At 39.0% G+C, this 13,150-nt stretch overlaps 1 long non-coding RNA gene across 1 annotated transcript; it reads left to right on the forward strand.

Moving 5' to 3' along the window:
• LOC145420088 (uncharacterized) lies at nt 1–2,320 on the forward strand. Its single transcript, XR_013901371.1, has 4 exons — nt 1–301; nt 413–473; nt 575–654; nt 738–2,320. It is a non-coding gene; the product is annotated as an uncharacterized LOC145420088 (long non-coding RNA).
• The last annotated feature ends 10,830 nt before the right edge of the window (nt 2,321–13,150 follow it).

Raw genomic sequence — 13,150 nt, forward strand, 5'->3', positions numbered from 1 at the left:
ATCGGAGGAACTGTGTCGGCACCTTGACTGTCGACGGCCTCCTCGTCACCAGAGTCATCTCCACTGTTTACCGAACAGAGGACACTGAGATGACGAACCGCTGGAGAATAACAGACTACAGCGCGGACGGCAGAGTTCTCACTTCGGTGCTCTGCCGTTTTCTAAATATGTCGGCAAAGCGTGCTAAGAGGAAGGCTCCGGAGGAAGAGAGCAGCATCCGGAGCCCGACTCCAGCAAGGAAGCGCTTGAGATTATAATATACAGTGAAGCATGTCGAACGTCAGCAAGCCTGAACAAAGTGGTAAGTAGTAAATAGTGCTTAAGGTTGTTTCTAAAATAATGTCCTAAAATATTTGAAAATCGTCGAGGTTTTAACTTCTATTCTTTCTTTTCTGCCTCTTGTTTCTAAAAGTCAGGAAAAAGAGTCACGCTGCGAAGAAACTCCACACAGAAGATTTTCCCTCAGTAAAATGGTAAATATATTCATCTTGTTATGACGTTTGCTCACAATAACCAGGAGTGTTCCTGTGTTTCTGAAGTGATTCACTCTCATTTGGTGTTATTTGATCCAAAGACAACTGAGGGTCTTCAGAGCAGCGTGAACGGCCGTCACCTGAGAGAAGACAGTCCTGGCACCTTTGTGGTTCCCTCCAGGTACTCCAGCTTCATCCCACAGTCCAGAGAGATGCAGTTAGGTTGAATGTGAGTGTGAATAGTTGTCTGTTTCTCTGTGTTAGACTGACCTGTCCAGGTTGTACTCCTGCCTCTGGCCCCATAACAGCTGGGATGGCTCCAATCTTGAATTGGATAAGCTGAAGAAATGGATGGAAGGAGGATCCAAAGAGAAACATCAAAGGCCCTCTCACAAAAAAAAGATAAGAACTCATTTTACACATTGTTGAAACATCCTGAAAGTTATTTGTTCTGTTTAGAAACTTGTTGAACTGTTGTTTCGACTTGTTGTTCATTTCTTATTCGGTTCAGCTGTGTTTCTATGTGTCCTTAGTTCCCATAATCAGCCTCCTGTGTGTAAATATTGTGTCAGTCTCCCTTTGTCCCTTGTCAGAGTGTTAATCTCCGTCCCCTCGTGTTTCCTTGCCTCAGTAGTTCTGTTTCCTATAGTTTTCCCCCAGTATAGGTTTTGGTTTGACTTTTTCAGTTCCCTTTGTCAGTCTTTGTATTTAGTATTTCTTCATCAGTCTCATCACTTTCCTCTGCAGAGAGAAAACAATAAAAAGACCTGAAGAGGTCTTTTTATTGTTTTCACCAAATAACACCAAATGAGAGTGAATCACTTCAGAACAACAGGAACACTCCTGGTTATTGTGAGCAAACGTCATAACAAGATGAATATATTTACCATTTTACTGAGGGAACATCTTCTGTGTGGAGTTTCTTCTCATCTTGGCTCTTTTTCCTGACATTTAGAAACAAGAGGCAGAAAAGAAAGAATAAAAGTTAAAACCTCAACGATTTTTTAATGTTTGGGATATTTTAGAAACAACCGTAAACACTATTTACTACTTACCACTTTGTTCATTCTTGCTGACGTTCACTCTCCTCATCTTCTCTCTAAAGGACAAATGACAGTAAAGAGGGAATCGTTTTAGTAACTTTATCAACCAGGTGAGCAGAATTTTAGATATTTATCAATATTCTGATTAAAAGCAGAGTGAATACTTATCTTTTTACGAGAAAGGGTTCAATCCGTCCTGTCTTAGGTCTTAATGTCACCTTGTCTCCTCTCTGTTTTCTCTGAAAAACAAAAGACAAATGGGAAGAAAAAAATTAGTAAATGATTTCAGCAACTAGAGGAAGTGTTCACTGAGGAGGAGCTGTCATAATAATATAAAATCAATATGTACTTATCTTTTTTTTAATGAGAGTTTACAGAGCACGCTGGCTTCGCTCCTCTCTGAAAGTTACCTGGATAAAGGATAATAACAATTAATAGCATCATCAAAACAGACAAACCTGAAAGAATTGCTGATCAGAGTTGTCTGTCTGCTTTTGGCTAAAGGCCAACGTATCGACCTTCCTTGGGACAGAAAATAATCTGTGTCTTAGTCTTAATACTCGTCAACAACACACACAAAACAAAAATGAGCATTTAAATTTAAATGACATAAATAACACTGAATATAAACAGTCTGGTTTTCTAATATTGAAATGAAAGAAATTCTATTTTTTAAATTTAATCATTTTGAATTTTTAACAGCACTGCCAAACTCTGATTCCTTCTTTAATAAACCTGGAGAGTCACTTACCTCTGTGTCAGTACTTACCAAAATATTGCCTCTTGCCCCTCTGACAGATGACCTCGCCTGAGAAAAAACAAAAAACAAACCTTAAAATGGCTGCAACTGCTGTGCTCCCTAAATTAGTACAAATAGGGGGAAAGGAGAGTAGGCATGTTAAATATTACAGTTAGATTTTCTTAAACTTTCACTCTTAGAAAGCATTCTGTTTTAAAGCGAGCACTTTAAAGACATGATGTTTGTGCAGGTCTCCACTCCTTCCTCCTCATGTTATCCAGCCACTGGTTCAGTCTTGCTGCTCCATCATAACCTTTAGTAAAACGAGAGGCTCAGAAGCAACAAGAGTATTGTGTGAAAAGAGATCTGAATAAACAAAGAGTGGCAGACCCCCGGCTGTGTTGTGTTCTTGCTATTAGCAACTTTATGGTGATTCAGAACATACAGAACATACAGAACATACAGATCCTTTTTTATAGATGATGTTTGCTGAGTATTCATGCATGCATCATCCATTAATGTTTGGGAGGAGGGGCTGATTGACTTTGTCAGGACTGTTTTTCCCAATAAGCCACCACTATTAAACTTTGACGAGCCTTATGGCCAACTCAACCCATCAGATCTTTGATGTGTTAAAGCCAAAAACCTGCTACAAGACACAATCGAGAGGACTGATGAGAAAAGAAAGTGAACTGGATTTTCTTCAAATTTAAAGAGCACCGTTAGCTTTAGCTCATTTAGCTTTGTTAGTGAGCATACATGTAGCTTACAAATAAGTAAATTGAATTAAGGGAGGGAAGAATCAACTTGAAGGCTGAACTCCAGGAAAAACTAGGAAGCTTGAAAGGGAAACAGCAGTTACTTTGGCTGCTGCCACAGCCGCTCCTTAAATACCTGGTCTTGCTGACACACTTAATTATCACGCTGGTGCCTACATGAAGGTGAGAACTTCACTCCCAACCACTGAATAGACAAGATTGTATCCACACGACGGCTTTATTGATCCCTTTGCAGAGGTTTGAAATTTCTTAAAATAAATCTCAGAAAATCGGTTTGGTTTCGATGTTTAAATTATTTTTCCACAACAACAAACAGAAGCATCGATGTGAGCATCGGTCCAAAGAAAAACAATACAAAGATATTATTAGTAGCTAACATATTGCACTTTGGGCTACTGACTAGATAGCCACTAATTACGCGAGGAAATACAAGAATAACTGAATGCAATTTGATTTATTGAATTTGTTTATTGAAAATGACTTGAAGAAAGACGAGAACATTTGTTGTCGTTTAAAGTTTTCTTTATTTTGTGCCAAATTGGTGCCAAATCAATAAATGAGCAGTAGAAGCTACCGTTCACAGATGGAAAATGTAAAACACTCACTTGCCACTCTATTAAGAACATGTTGCTTTTTGGTCAATGTGACGGACCAAAAAGCAACAAAGTTATTGTACCCAATTGATCCCTATGAGCGACCGTGGAGAGGAAAAACTCCCTTTTAACAGGAAGAAACCTCTGGCAGAACCACACTGTAAAAAAATATTCCGTAGAAAAACGGAAAATGTCCTGGTAATTTTCTGCCAGTACATTTTCTGTTTTTTTACGGAAGTTTGACGGACTTTTCTGTAAACGATAAAACGGAAAATTCTGTAGATTTACAGTATACTCTCTGTACTATTTACGGACATTTCCTTCAGCTATAAAACGGAAGATTCCGTTTATTCACAGTATATTTTCTGTATCATTAACTGATATTTTCCGTAAATAGAAAATTTGAAATTTCTGTTTATATTACTATTTCCAAGCACTTCTTTTCACTGTAACTCATTAAATATAGTTCTTTATATCCTTGAACGTACATTTCTATGCAATTACAACCTAGTACACCATGTACTCAAAAATTCATAAATTAAAACTTAAATTAATTTGTGCTTCGTACACAACAACATTGGTACAATTAATGTTAAATATTCTTTTATTCTCCTCAACTCTAAAACTATACTAAAATATAATGACAGCATCCATCTTGTCATAAAACTACTAAACAGCTGATACATGAACAAAATAACTCACAAGCTTTCAAATTTGAGCATTTTTATTTCCTTAAAATCAGGTTGCCCTCATGTAAATGTGTTTATTTACATTCATTCAAGTGGCTACCAAGTGTTTTCTTCAAACAGGACACCCGACAAACAAAAAATGTCATATTTAACTATATGTTCACATGTAATAATATCCATAGTACCTTTTAGTTAGAATCACTGCCTTGTGGTAGTTTTGCCTCAGCCAAATGGTTAAGGTGTGGTTTACATCCATGTCTGTCCACTTATGATACAGTATACACATGTAGTCAGTTATAGCCAAACACCTTTGATTACTGAATTACATTCACTTCATTAATGAAAATGCTCAAAATAATCCTTAGACTCAAACGTTAGAACAGGCTTTTCCTCGCAGCACGCCGTGAAATAAATACTCAGAAAGAAAATGGCAGCCGTTTAAACTCATGTCTAAAAATGTATCGTTTCATGCATCGGTCAAAACACTCGACTCCAGGTACACGACGCCCAACTGAAAACACTTCACATAAGTCGAGTTGCCCGAGAATCACAGAATTTACAGAAAATGCACTATTTTGTGATATATATCGTTATCAGGAGAGAAATGTCTTATATTGGGATGTGAGATTTTGGTCATATCACACAGCCCTACAAAGGATTATAATTCACGTAGTTGCATACACATAACACCATTCTGTTGCAACAAAAGCAGTTTATAATTAAAGTAACATACATACCGGTACCTTGAAAAACGAAATCAACCACAACATTAAACTCACCTTGTGTTTGTAGAGAAGGTGGTCAGGGTTTTTCTTCATTTCCTGAGACCAGCTGCTCTGGATCATTACCAGCTTGTATCTTCATCTTTTTTTTCACTTGGTGAAGTCTTTCATTGCTCTGCACTGGAAAACCAAAGTGTGTGATCAAAGGTGAAATAAGGGATATTTTTCCACTGCAGGACTTAGAGTCAAGTAGTGATAGCTGTTGAACCATTTCTCAAATAATCTGTAAGGATCTGGATTTTTAAGAAAGATACAAATATCTCTGCTTATATTTGGCTAAAAGCTTGATATAGACAAGGCATATAAAGCCCCTGCACACCAGCACTGCGCTTACATTATAGTTCAATCAAGAAATAGTTATTATTGATTTATTATTGAATTTTTTTTAGTAATAATTATTAGTATTTAATCATATTTGCACAGTGGGGTGACAAAAGTATTCCACATACTAGAAATGCTGCTCAACATTTCATAAATTACATTTTCAACAAATGCTGGAGTAAAAACACAGTTACAGGGAAAATGTGTCTGTCTATAAATATTAACTAAACATTTCTATGTGCTACAAAATAGACATGTGGTGAGGTGAAACTATACTTTCAATAATATTACCACTACAGTCTGTTAACCACCGAAATAATCTATGCTGGTCAGCTAGCTAAAAGTATTTACTTTAGCAGCCCAAATCAGAGTGCTGCTAAAGTATCATCAGCAAAAGCTAATGCTACATTAGCATTTGCTAGCGTCAGCCAGGAAGGTCTGAGGGTTAAACTAGGGTTAGTGTAACTTTGCCCGAAACCCTTTAAAGTGTACAGTAGAGCCAACTGTAAAACATGGGTATTGATACAGTACTTATGAGAGTCCTAGAATAATTTCTAGGACCATAAGTTCTCACTTTCCCCAGTTATCCACATCGCTGACTTTCGCTAATTAGCTAGTTAGCAGTCACAGCTGTGTAATACCCAGAGAGACACAGACAGCTAACTATAATATTTATGAAAACTGGTTCAGCCACTGAAGGGCAAAACTGGTGGTATCACAGTAAAAATTATTTTAACATTAACTAAAATAAAGCTTAAGTCATGTTAAACCTAAATAACAATTATTTTTTTAAAAATGAGTCAGCAAAATATTCCTGACTTGTCTGGAGACAGCCGAAACCAGTTAACAAATAAATTAACAATTCTTTCTAAATAAAAACGCAGAGTCTTTTGAAAAATATTATTTTGATAAAAGGAAACATGAGTTTTAATACTTACCACAGAAATTTGAAGACAGTTTCTCCAACTTCAGAGTCCAAAATCCAGATGAAGCCTGAAAGAATGCATTGCAGTAGTTGAGAAATACAGAAAAATACCTGTAAATGACTAATACGGAAAATTCCTTCACGTTTATACAGTAGATAGTACTGTATTTTTACGGATTTTTTTTACAGTGTGTGTTTCAGCGTCTTTACGGAAGGCTGCGAAATAAAAAGATGCTCATATTCACTTGCATTTGTTACCCTGTTGTTATCTTCATGTCGGTTACCTTCACGTGCTGCTCTTTGGCAGTTTTACAGATTTTATTCTGAACATCTTTCTGAAGTGACTGGTTTTTGCTTGTATTCAGCAGAAACTGGAAACTAATCCAACTTGCTGAATGTATTTACACAGTCTTGTTTGCCTCCAGTGCAGTGTCTTTGTCACAAATGTGAGAAACAAATTAAAAGGTGATCATGCCAAAAGGTAGTGAAATTAATACAAAATTGTGAAGGCAAAGTGCCAGAAGAGTAAATACATGGTCACAAACTGTGTATCAGGTAAAATTGTCTAAGTGAGGGTTATGCTTGTGTTTTACTATAACACCATCTAGTGGATATCTAGTGCTCATTGTTCTTTGACAAATACTTTCAAATAGCTTCACAGTGCAAAGCAACCAGAACTGAAGGCAGATACAGTAAAGGCCTCGCAAGGGAGGAAACAACATTTGATATCTATGAGTTCTACACTCCAAACGGTCAATTATTAACAAAAAAACTTGCTTGTTCAATCCAATTTGAGCCTTTGAAAATGGGGGGATTGTATGAAAAAGGCCTAACTCCTGAACGAGCATTTTCAAGGATTTCAAGCACCTGTACCTGTTCAATGTTCACTTGAAAGACCCCCTTATAAAGTACTTCTAGCTGAAATGATGAGGACAAAATCCATGCTGCTTGTTTGTGAAAAATCTGAAAGTTGTGGCTGTATAGACAAACACAGTGAAAAATTTCTGAAGTCTCAGTGTCTCCCTGTGTGTTGATGCAGAATGTGTGCACACAGAAGACTCAGTGCCAGTTATCAATTTAGTTATTTATTTTTTGCACTGCATTAGATAACATCAAAATAGTGTTTTCAAAAATGACAATAATATTCCCAATTGTGTTATTTTTATGTTGTAATCTTTATGAAAAAACTTAAAAAACAAACAAACAAAAACAAAACACCTACCTCATAATCTTTTGAGTCTGGTATATGGCGGGGCGCTGTGGACACCCAAGTTTGTGAATGCAATAGCTCAAGAACGAGACAATGTAGAATTTTTTAATTAATACCATGGTAGCATTTACTAAAAATCTCTGTAAGGTTTAAATCTCAGGGACCTTGACTTCAAGGTCAGAGCTTAACTTTTCTAAAGAAAAGAGGATTTTCCCATTTATAAAACATGTATGTCTACTAGGAGGCTAAAGGTTAGCACTATATTTAAAAAGAGTTACAAACAACAATTAGATGATGCTTAAAGCTGGTTTATTTAATAAACATCCAGTTTATTTCCAATTTGGATCAAATTATGTCTGATTGAAGGACTGATGTAATGGTAAGTTGTCCGCTGCTCCGCTTTGAATATTGGTAAGAACTTGACACAGAGATTACTTAATGGATTTTAAGCAAAATTGTGCCTTAGTTCAAGAACATATTCATCAGTTGTTTTTATGTTTTTAGGCTTTTTTTCCCTTTTCAATTTTCACAAGAATTGCTAGTTCCCCTAGAGTTTTGGCCACCTCAACAATCAAGTGATTCCCTATGAGCAAGCAATGAGCGACAGTGGGAAGGAAAAACTCCCTTCTAAAAGGAAGAAACCTTCGACAGAACCAGGCTCTTAAAGGGACAGCCATCTGTCGCGACTGGTTGGGGTGGGGGGAGTGAAAATTAAAAAAGACAAAAAAGCCAAAGTGATCATTATTGGAGCAGCTTAATTAATTCTTGCAATGTAATCTGCTGTTAATGGCTTTTTACAATCCCTGTTTGTGTTTTTGTCATTTTTGTCCGTGGTTGAAGCAATGCTGGAGATTGATTCTCTATGATCTTTCTGTTTTGAAGGCTGCTGAGAGACCACAAGGTTTGGTCCCCGTTTGCTACTCATGTCAGGGAGAACTCTTAGAGAGGCCAGGACTGAAAAAGGGGTGGTGGAGAACCTCCGAGGGTGTTATGCGCTGGTTTGGATCCAATGCTAACATCTCTTTGATTAGGCTGACAAATACATTTTGGATTTTTTCCTTGCCCCACATTATACTCAGCATTAGTCCAAGGTCATCGAGGCACTTAAGTTTTATGGATCGAGTGTCGTTGGACTGATAATCTGTTTCATCTTGAAATTGTCTTTCGGTCTTAAATGTCCAGTGTTGTCCGTTGTAGTTGTCTTTTATGAAATAGTTATCAGTGTAAAAGCCAGAGTCTAAAACATGATCTGGTGGCTGTCCCTGGGTCTGTATGATGAATTTCAAAACATCATAATCATTTCTCCCAGGGTAGAAAGGATACCCAGTAGCAAGCTCCACAGCTACCAGCCCCAGGGACCACATGTCTATTGCTTCATTAAATAGACTACCAATCATAACCTCAGGTGCTTTATAACCAACCGTCCCCACACAGTCACCAGGAATCACTGTAGATGCGGGACATGCAATGCCAAAGTCTATAAGTTTGACTTTGATGGGACACTCATAGCGGTCCACAACCATTATGTTTCCAGGTTTGAGGTCAGCATGCACTATTCCCAAAGAACCCAGGTGGGACAAGGCATTTGTGAGTTGATGTAAAATTGGCCTGATTTCGCTTATGGGGAGACCCTGGTTTTCCGGGTCCTCTATGTAGTCCCACAGGCTTTGGTCAAGGAGTTCAAAATTTAAGCAGATGCGGTCACCGTCGATGAAAAAGTCGTTCCATTGAACAATGTTGCATCTATCTGCATCCAAGCCTCGCAGCTGCTCCAGGATGAGAATTTCCATTTTTGCCTGTTGGAGAATTTTAGGGTTATTTTTGTTGACTTTAATAGCAACAACTTTGTTGGTTTTTGTATTGCAACATTTGGTTACAATACCAAAGCCCCCTTCTCCAAGGAAACCCTCGACCTCGTAGTGACCTCCCAAAAGGGTCCCTTTAGATATTTCAAGATCATCTATAGAGGAGGATGTGTTGGCTGATGCGTTGACGTATTCTTGTTGAGAAAATTCTTCTGAGTATTGGGAACTGCAGCTGATTTTCTGTGATTCTTCTCTTTTGCAACTAGAAGGCTGCTGAGAGACCACAAGGTTTTGTCCCCCTGTGCTACTCATGTCAGTGCAGGGAGAACTCTTAGAGAGGCCAGGATTGAAAAAGGGGTGGTGGAGAACCTCCGAGGGTGTTATGCGCTGGTTTGGATCCAATGCTAACATCTCTTTGATTAGGCTGACAAATACATTTTGGATTTTTTCCCAGCCCCACATTATACTCAGCATTAGTCCAAGGTCATCGAGGCACTTAAGTTTTATGGATCGAGTGTCGTTGGACTGATAATCTGTTTCATCTTGAAATTGTCTTTCGGTCTTAAATGTCCAGCGTTGTCCGTTGTAGTTGTCTTTTATGAAATAGTTATCAGTGTAAAAGCCAGAGTCTAAAACATGATCTGGTGGCTGTCCCTGGGTCTGTATGATGAATTTCAAAACATCATAATCATTTCTCCCAGGGTAGAAAGGATACCCAGTAGCAAGCTCCACAGCTACCAGCCCCAGGGACCACATGTCTATTGCTTCATTAAATAGACTACCAATCATAACCTCAGGTGCTTTATAACCAACCGTCCCCACACAGTCACCAGGAATCACTGTAGATGCGGGACATGCAATGCCAAAGTCTATAAGTTTGACTTTGATGGGACACTCATAGCAGTCCACAACCATTATGTTTCCAGGTTTGAGGTCAGCATGCACTATTCCCACAGAACCCAGGTGGGACAGGGCATTTGTGAGTTGATGTAAAATTGGCCTGATTTCGCTTATGGGGAGACCCTGGTTTTCCGGGTCCTCTATGTAGTCCCACAGGCTTTGGTCAAGGAGTTCAAAATTTAAGCAGATGCGGTCACCGTCGATGAAAAAGTCGTTCCATTGAACAATGTTGCATCTATCTGCATCCAAGCCTCGCAGCTGCTCCAGGATGAGAATTTCCATTTTTGCCTGTTGCAGAATTTCAGGGTTATTTTTGTTGACTTTGATAGCAACAAATTCGTTGGTTTTTGTATTGCAACATTTGGTTACAATACCAAAGCCCCCTTCTCCAAGGAAACCCTCGACCTCGTAGTGACCTCCCAAAAAGGTCCCTTTAGATATTTCAAGATCATCTATAGAGGAGGATGTGTTGGCTGATGCGTTGACGTATTCTTGTTGAGAAAATTCTTCTGAGGTTTGGGAACTGCAGCTGATTTTCTGTGATTCTTCTCTTTTGCAACTAGAAGGCTGCTGAGAGACCACAAGGTTTTGTCCCCCTGTGCTACTCATGTCAGTGCAGGGAGAACTCTTAGAGAGGCCAGGATTGAAAAAGGGGTGGTGGAGAACCTCCGAGGGTGTTATGCGCTGGTTTGGATCCAATGCTAACATCTCTTTGATTAGGCTGACAAATACATTTTGGATTTTTTCCCAACACCCCCTTATCTTCAGTAGTTGTTCAAGGTCATCGAGGCACTTAAGTTTTATGCATCGAGTGTCCTTGGACTGACAACCTGTCTCATCTTGAAATTGTCTTTCGGTCTTAAATGTCCAGTGTTGTCCGTTGTAGTTGTCTTTTATGAAATAGTTATCAGTGTAAAAGCCAGAGTCTAAAACATGATCTGGTGGCTGTCCCTGGGTCTGTATGATGAATTTCAAAACATCATAATCATTTCTCCCAGGGTAGAAAGGATACCCAGTAGCAAGCTCCACAGCTACCAGCCCCAGGGACCACATGTCTATTGCTTCATTAAATAGACTACCAATCATAACCTCAGGTGCTTTATAACCAACCGTCCCCACACAGTCACCAGGAATCACTGTAGATGCGGGACATGCAAAACCAAAGTCTGTAAGTTTGACTTTGATGGGACACTCATAGCGGTCCACAACCATTATGTTTCCAGGTTTGAGGTCAGCATGCACTATTCCCAAAGAACCCAGGTGGGACAGGGCATTTGCGAGCTGAAATAACACTGGCCTGATTTCTGTTACTGGGAGAACCCGGTTCCTCCGGTACCGCATGTACTGCCACAGGCTTTCATCGAGGAGTTCAAAATTTAAGCAGATGCGGTCACTGTCGATGAAAAAGTCATTCCATTTAACAATGTTGCATCTATCTGCATCCAAGCCTCGCAGCTTCTCCAGTATGTAAATTTCCATTTTCGCCTGTTGCAGAATTTCAGGGTCGCTCTTGTTGACTTTAATAGCAACGACTTTGTTGGTTTTTGTATTGCAACATTTGGTTACAATACCAAAGCCCCCTTCTTCAAGGAAACCCTCGACCTTGTAGTGACCTCCCAAAAGGGTCCCTTTACATATTTCAAGATGATTTGAGGTGAAAGTCATCTTGACTGAAATGTGTTTGTTTGCTCAGTGAATTGGTGAGAACGTTTAAAAAAAATTTCAGTGACTCTGAAGAGGTTTACAAATACTTTCAAATATAGCTCTGGTCGAACGTTTGAAGGCTGCGAACAAACTGACTAAAACTTGCTGCTCCTGACCCCTATTTATAGAAAAACTTCAAAGGCTCAAAGGCATGTGCTTGTGACATCCTCACATGTCCTTGTGACATCATCACATGTCCTTGTGACATCATCACTCTTCATGAATCAGATTGTCACATGACATTTTAGAATGGGGATGTTTTTTTTTAAAACCGTTTTCAAATTTAACCCTCTGTGGTCCAGGGTATAATTGGCCATTCTTGACTATTTTTGATTTTACCTCTATATTTCACCTTTAAAATATGTTTTTCTTGCCTTATTTGGCACCATTATTTTCAGCACAACCTCAAATATCTCAAAGTCAAAGTCAACTTTATTTGTCAATTCTGCCACATGTACAGGACATACAGAGAATAGAAATTTCGTTACTCTCAAACCCTAGATGAAATAGCAAATGAACATTTAAATATAAGAGAGTGATTAAAAAATGCAAATAAAATAATTAAAAAGTAAAAATTTAAATAAATACAATACAATTTAACAAGAAAGCTATGCAATATACAATATACAATATTCAGGTATGGGTAAATGACATTGAGTGTAAACCAGGCAGAGTAGTGCAAATAGGCAAATAGTGCAAATGGACATCTAGTAATATACGGTTAGAGATAGTATAACAACAAAGTCTTATGAGGTAATGGCAGTCCAATGCTCCACAAAGTGACTGGTAACTGGTGCAGGCCAGTGAGTGTGTGTGTGTGTATGTGACAGAGTTCAGTGAGACCATGGAGGAGAGGAGGGGAGAGGGGGCAGAATCGGGAGGGAGTTAAGCTTCCTGACAGCCTGATGGATGAAGCTGTCCTTCAGTCTGCTGGTCCTGGCCTGGAGACTCCGCAGTCTCCTCCCTGACGGCAGCAGCTTGAAGAAGCTTTGCATTGGGTGCGTGGGATCAGCCGCTATGCAAAGGGCTTTTTTAGTGAGACGGGTGCTGTAAATGTCCTGGAGGGAGGGGAGAGAGACACCAATGATCCTCTCTGCAGCTCTCACTATGCGTTGGAGGGTTCTATGACAGGACGCATTGCAGGCTCCAAACCACACAGTGATGCAGCTCGACAGGATGCTCTCGAT

The sequence above is a fragment of the Astatotilapia calliptera genome, chromosome 14, assembly GCF_964374335.1.
Source record: "Astatotilapia calliptera chromosome 14, fAstCal68.1, whole genome shotgun sequence".
Taxonomy (NCBI): Eukaryota; Metazoa; Chordata; class Actinopteri; order Cichliformes; family Cichlidae; genus Astatotilapia; species Astatotilapia calliptera.